This window comes from Bufo bufo, chromosome 4 (genome assembly GCF_905171765.1).
Source record: "Bufo bufo chromosome 4, aBufBuf1.1, whole genome shotgun sequence".
Lineage (NCBI taxonomy): Eukaryota > Metazoa > Chordata > Amphibia > Anura > Bufonidae > Bufo > Bufo bufo.
Window position 1 is genome coordinate 620,542,422 of NC_053392.1, and position 7,630 is coordinate 620,550,051.

A 7,630-nucleotide genomic window follows, 5' to 3' on the forward strand; every position below is an offset into this window, starting at 1 on the left:
TTGGTGGGGCAGTCTGCTCCTCCTGGGCGGTGTGGGGGGGAAGGGGGCAGTCTGCTCCTCCTGGTCATTTGTTTGTGTGTGTGTGTGTGTGTGTGTGTGTGTGTGTGTGGGGAGGGCAGTCTGCTCCTCTTGCGCGGTGTGTGTGTGTGTGGAAGGGGGCAGTCTGCTCCTCCTGGGCGGTGTGTGTAGGGAGGGCAGTCTGCATCTCCTGGGCGGTGTGTGTGCCAGCCATATTAGCTCTTAAAGGGAGTCTGTAAGTTAGTTTAATCTTGCTATACTGATGACAGAACTAGGTTGGGGCTGGAAATAGCAGGGAAAGCATACCTTTTGTGGAGCTTTTATTATCAGGAGTATGTGAATAGGGAATATTATTCTGATCCTGGAAGTGTCCAGTAGGCGGGGTCTTCACTGTGATGTGCACTCTGCATTGAGCTGCTTTACAGCCCCTCCACCGCTCTGAGTGACAGATGTAGCATCCAACCAGGAGACCACTACAACTGTTAGTGAGAGCTGTAGGAGGGAGGCTATGAAGCACCTCAATGCAGAGAGCATCTCACAGTGAAGCTCTGCCTTCTGCGCACTTGCAGGAGCAAACCTGGCCGAATAAAACTTCATATTTACACTACTCCTGATGACCAGAGAGGTGACACCATCAAATATTGAATTACACCAATCACATAAAAATGACACGTATGGGTCTGATAGGAATTCCGACCGTTTCATTAATAAAGTGCAGTACAGGCGAATTAGTGTATGATAGGGGTGATCAGACCATCTCCGCTTCAGGTATCCTACTAAAATATTCAAAAGTAAAAAAAAAAAGTTTTATGGACCTCAAAATGGCACCAATAAAAGCTGCAGCTCATCCCAGAAAAAACAAGCCCTTGCACAGCTTTATCGAGGGAAGAATAAAGAGTTCATAGGCCGCAGGAACCTATTTTTTGCAATTTATGAAGCCAGAAGTGGATGCAGCAGGACAGAGAAGCAGAAGTCCTTCCTTTTATATTTCTCATTCCCTGCCAAGCCAGCTTGGGCATTGGCTGAAAAAACTGCCACAAAAACACTACTTTGCCACTGACACAACCCAGGGGGCTGGCGTAGTCGTACTGACGGAATTCCTATAAGTCAATATCCGACCCTTTAAACAGGCCTTGAGACATGACTCGGATATTAAATAAGCCACATCTGCAGACAGCTGTTCCGAGGTGATCATCGGTGCAGAGCAGAGAGTACTGGCTTAAACCGGGTGAGAGGTCTAAGTCAGGATTTGGGGAGTACTATCTCTCGTTGGGGAGAGTGCCTTAATCAGCGTGAGGAGACTTATAGGTCATACCTGTTATATAATAAAAGTACCCAAAATGGAGTAATTTTAAAAATGCAACTCCTCCCACAAACAACAAGCCCAAGAGATGAAGAAGTTGTCTTTTGAAATGTGGAAATAAAAAAAAATAAACTTTAACTTTTGATGATGTCACTGATTCCTTTCATTCCCGTCTTGATGATGTCACCACTCTGAATCTATACTTGCACACGCTCCGTGCTTAAAAAAGGCTGAACGATCGCATCTTTGGATTCAAGTTCCCAGCTGACTTTGCGGCGCCGTTACGAGTGCCGTCCTCCATTTTTTTTCTTTTGGCTGATATGTGGCTCTAGCTCGACCCGCGTAATCCCATTCACTACGACCTTGTCACCTTCCAGCAATGTGAGTGGGGTCAAAAACAGGACCCTAGATTCTGGGACAAAGTCCTGAGGACTTAAGAGCCCAAACAATTATGGAACCCCCCCCGCCCCCCTAATTATTATTATTTAGGACACACCTATTTCAAACAGATTCATAAAATCAAGCACAAAGCCGTGTAATTTTAGTAGTCATGTTGATTTGAATTTTACTCATTTTAAAATGGGCTAAAAATAATTTTTTTAATTGGTCTATTAAAAGTATTTAGCTGTTCTGTCACAAAGGGTTAAGGTTTGTTTAGCTGTGTGAATCGTACTTTCACTTTCGTTTTGTTCCGATCCTCTAACAAACCTTATCTCAAATACTTTAATGTCATGAACACTTATTTAAGCCACAGTCATATCAGTAAGATGAGAACTGAGCTACAATGGGTCTTTATAAGGTCAGAGATCTGAGATAAGGAGCCGTCAGCTGAGCTGCCTGCTACTAGAGAATCTCAAGGCTGTACAGAGAAAGGGGCTCAACATTTTTAATAAAGGAAAATTGAAAAAACGATTTTTAGCTCAAAATAAAAAAGATTGACTCCAAAGGTGTCCATAGCCTTTAAGTGTTTTTAAAAATGTGTTATTTAGTTTCTTTTTTTTTTTATTGGTAAAAGCAACATGTGGTAACTTTGTGTACTATTTTAATGGCAACCTTAGCAGTGATGTATGAAGAGGGACATACGAATGTCATGACATCATAGGAAACGCCCGTTGTCTTGCTTGTGTTCGCAAACGGCTTCATATGCGATAAAGGATGTATTTTAGCAATTGGTGAGTGCAGCTCTTCGTGATCTACTGTAGCTGAATATTCATTGAGTCTGCTAGCAGAGCTCCACCGTGTTTGCTGATTCACTGCAATCTCGGGAGTCCCGCCATGAATGCCGGAGCTGACCTCTTCCCCCCCCATTTCTGGTGGGTGTCAATCTAACTTACATTTGGGTAGGATTTAGAGGCCACATAACAGTAGGCCTTCTGTAGTTGTTCTTTCAATATATGTACCAGATGCAGTGCTGCCATAAGAACGCCGGTCACAAAGTCCTCAATGAGGAGTGAATTCAATCTTCCCATCAAAGTGTGAACCATAGAGCTCCAATTAGGAGTCACAGTTCCACCTTCCTACTTATCCTGTACTGATCCTGAGTTATATCCTGCATTATACTCCAGAGCTGCACTCACTATTCTGCTGGTGCAGTCACTGTGTACATACATTACTTATCCTGTACTGATCCTGAGTTACATCCTGTATTATACTCCAGAGCTGCACTCACTATTCTGCTGGTGCAGTCACTGTGTACATACATTACTTATCCTGTACTGATCCTGAGTTACATCATTTATTATACTCCAGAGCTGCACTCACTATTCTGTTGATACAGTCACTGTGTACATACATTACTTATCCTGTACTGATCCTGAGTTACATCCTGTATTATACCCCAGAGCTGTACTCACTATTCTGCTGGTGCAGTCACTGTGTACATACATTACTTATCCTGTACTGATCCTGAGGTACATCCTGTATTATACTCCAGAGCTGCACTCACTATTCTGCTGGTGCAGTCACTGTGTACATACATTACTTATCCTGTACTGATCCTGAGTTACATCTGTATTATACTCCAGAGCTGCATTCACTATTCTGCTGGTGCAGTCACTGTGTACATACATTACTTATCCTGTACTGATCCTGAGTTACATCTGAATTATACTCCAGAGCTGCACTCATTATTCTGCTGGTGCAGTCACTGTGTACATACATTACATTACTTATCCTGTACTGATCCTGAGTTACATCCTGTATTATACTCCAGAGCTGTACTCCCTATTCTGCTGGTGCAGTCACTGTGTACATACATTACTTATCCTGTACTGACCCTGAGTTACATCCTGTATTATACTCCAGAGCTGCACTCACTATTCTACTGGTGCAGTCACTGTGTACATACATTACTTATCCTGTACTGACCCTGAGTTACATCCTGTATTATACTCCAGAGCTGCACTCACTGTGTACACACATTACATTACTTATAGTCTTTATATAGGAGAACATCCAGCAGTCGTCCTTCAAAGGCTCAACCCCACAAAGAAAATCCAAAAAGTCTGTGGGTTGTAGTGCTCTGGAGCAAGGGAACTTTCTACTACGCAAAGCCATTCACTCCCTACCTTATTGCACTTTGAAGGGTGATTTAAGCTGTTGTGTGAACTGCATTATATATGTCAATTGTAATATATCCTGATTATTTGCACCATTATCTCACGATATCTGCACTGCATTTTGGAAAAGGCTAATGCACCACTAGCTGAGGCTACTTTCGCACTAGCGTTAATATTTTCCGGTATCGAGATCCGTCATAGAGTCTCAATACCGGAAAAAAAACGCTTCGGTTTTGTCCCCATTCATTGTCAATGGGGACAAAACGTAACTGAACAGAACGGAATGCTCCAAAATGCATTCCGTTCCATTTGGTTGCGTCCCCATACCGGAGAGTAAACCGGTTTTCTTTCCGTCATGAGATGCAAAGCAAGACAGATCCCTCATGACACACAATGCAAATCAATGGGGACAGATCCGTTTTCTCTGACACAATAGAAAACGGATCCGTCCCCCATTTATTTTCAGTGGAGTTCATGACGGATCCGTCTTGGGTATGTTAAAGATAATACAACCGGATCCTTTCATAACGGATGCAGATGGTTGTATTATCAGAAGCGTTTTTGCTGAACCCTGCCTGATCCAGCAAAAACGCCAGTGTGAATGTAGCCTTATGCTGAGAGAATTTGGGACTTTCTACCTCTGCACTGAGAAGCGAGTAATTGTCCACAGGTACTGTGAAGGAATATACAGGGCTGAGGAAATAATAAGACAATGACTTTTGACCGTGTAGTTAAGCACTGTGTAGACATCTGAAAACTGCTTAGTCATCCCCATTGACTTGTATTGAAGCTCAATACGAATCTATGGCAGCCTGGAACTGCAACAATGTTTCTGTTAGGCTGTGAGGCAATGTTTCTGTTAGCCTTCCCACTAGAGGGTTCTGGATCTGTTAGAAGCTATATAAAGTGGAGCAGTCAGAGCCCCTATTTGTCTGAAGATGGGGAACATTGTTTAGTAGGAGACACTGCAGACTGCACGATGAACCAGAAGAAGACACTGAGACAGGGAAACTCTGCCAAAGACCCTGGGTCACCAGCCTTCTGAGAGAGAGAGAGAGAGAGGGACAGCTAGCTCAGGGCTTTCCTCAGCATCAAACCCTTCTTCTACCAGCGAGGAGACTGGAGAAGCCAGCCCAACGCCTCGACTCTTGTTTTGAGTCTGAATTCTTCCATTAAAGAAGCACCCTGGTTACTGCAGACCCTGACTCTCTGGACTTACCTCCTATTGGGGTGCACCACACCTTACCATCCTTTTCAGAGAGCAGCAACATGTGGTGACACCTCAGTGGTGACTGGGGACCCAGTAAAGCGTTCAGGCCAGAACAAACCTAGCCATTGCAGAAGCTCGAGAAAACCTAGAGAGCCAAAAGTCAGGACTGCCAGTCTAGATAGCAGTAACAAACCCTCAGCTGTGAAGAGTTCTAGGTCAGTGCTTTTCAGTCCCTGGACTGGATATAAACATGAATGTTCTCATTACTGATCGCACATAGAGATATTGTAATTGTCAAGCCCTATTTGAATCACAAATATTACACATGACACCACACCTTACACCCTAAAATACTGCCCACCTTCCAGACCCCTAAGTAAATTCAGTTTCCCCATAGAACTCAAACTAGACCGCTTAGATAAAATACATACCTAAGACCTCCAGAATACAGACCCCAGGGCAGATGTATAGACATGAAACCGGACCCCACTAACTACAGACCTCAGATAAGTCCATATACACTTTACCCACATTACACAGACCCCATACCAGACCCTCATCCTATACACAGACCCTCCTCCTTTATACAGACCCCAGACCAGATCCTCCTCCTCCTTTATACAAACGCCAGACCAGATCCTCCTCCTCCTTTATACAGACCCCAGACCAAATCCTCCTCCTCCTTTATACAAACGCCAGACCAGATCCTCCTCCTCCTCCTTTATACAAACGCCAGACCAGGCCCTCATTCTTTATACAGATCCAAGACCAGATCCTCATCTTTATACAGACCCCAGACCAGATGTATACACATCAAACCAGACCCCCTTAATACAGAACTCAGGTGAGTCCTTATACAGTTCCGCCTTCTTTACACAGACCCCCATCCTATACACAGACCCCAGACCAGATCCTCATTCTTTATACTGACCCCAGACCTGACCTTCATCTTGATTCAGACCTAGACCAGACCTTCTTCTTTATACAGACCCCAGGCCAGACCCTCGTCTTTATACAAACCCCAGACCAGACCCGACCCTCGTCTTTCTGAAGACCCAGACCAGACCCTCCTCCTTTATACAGAACCAGACCAGACCCTTCCTTTATACAGAACCAGATCAGCCCTTCCTCCTTTATACAGACCCCAGGCCAGACCCTCCTCCTTTATACAGACCCAGACCAGACCCTCGTCTTTATACAGACTCCAGACCAGACCCTCATTCTTTATACAAACCCCAGACCAGACCCTCGTCTTTCTGAAGAACCAGACCAGACCCTCCTCCTTTATACAGAACCAGACCAGACCCTGCTCCTTTATACAGACCAGATCCTCATTCTTTATACAGACCTGACCTTTGTCTTTATACAGACCCCAGACCAGAACCTTCCATTTTATACACAACCAGACCTTCCTGTTTATACAGACACTAAACCTTCATTCTTTATACAAATCCCAGACCAGATGCTCGTCTTTTTGCAGACCCAGACCAGACCCTCCTCCTATATACTGAACCAGACCAGACCCTCCTCCTTTATACAGACCCCAGACTAGATCCTCCTTCTTTATACAGAACCAGACCCTCCTCCTCCAGACCCCAGACTAGATCCTCCTCCTTTATACAGACACACATTAGACCCTCCTCTTTATCCAGACCCCAGATCCTTCTTTACATAGACCCCAGACCAGATCCTTATCTTTATGTAGACATAGGCCAGACCCTCCTCCTTTGTACAGACCAGATCCCCTTTCTATACACAGATCCCAGACCAGATCTTCCTCTTTATACAGACCCCAAACTAGCTTCCCCTCCTTGCGTGTGTCCTGTAAAAGGAGCGTGACTTATTCTTGAAAATCACTACGGTCTCTGCAATCACTAATTTCTCTGAAGATCATTTCCAAAAGTTGGCAAGTATGTTATAAATAAGCCACCCCTGAAGGGGTTTCCAGGTCCCGGCAGGTCCTACAACCTACCTTAATTACATATAACATGTTTGTAAAAAAATATATACAATCCTTAAAGGGGTCGTCCAGGCTTTTAATATTAATGATGACCTATCCTCAGGATAGGTCATGAAGATCAGATTGGCAGGGGTCCGACACCCGGCACCCCTGCCGATCAGCTGTATGAGGAGACGGCGCGTGCAGTGCACACGTACCATCTCCCTTCTCTCTTCCTGTCCACTGCTGCTGTCTATGGCAAAGACCATAGCAGCAGCGAGCAGGAAGACCACGGACCCAACCGCCTGCGGAAAACTGCGATCAACGGCCGTCTGCATGAGCTCTTAAGACCTAAGACATCCAAGAAGCTAATAGGTTGTCCCAGTCTTGGCTGGACTTTGATGCTGCATCTCCAAAGTTTACCTGTAGCTGTGAACCATTCTCTTGCTGTGACTCCACCTGCGCCACGGCACCCAGATAGGGAGTCCTGCCCCTGATGTGCCTGCTCCTTCGGGAGTTCTGTTGATTGACAGGTGTGATGACGTTTACACTGCCTGGTCCTGTCCATCAAAGTGAAGAGGGTGTGGCAGTTGCAGAAAGAT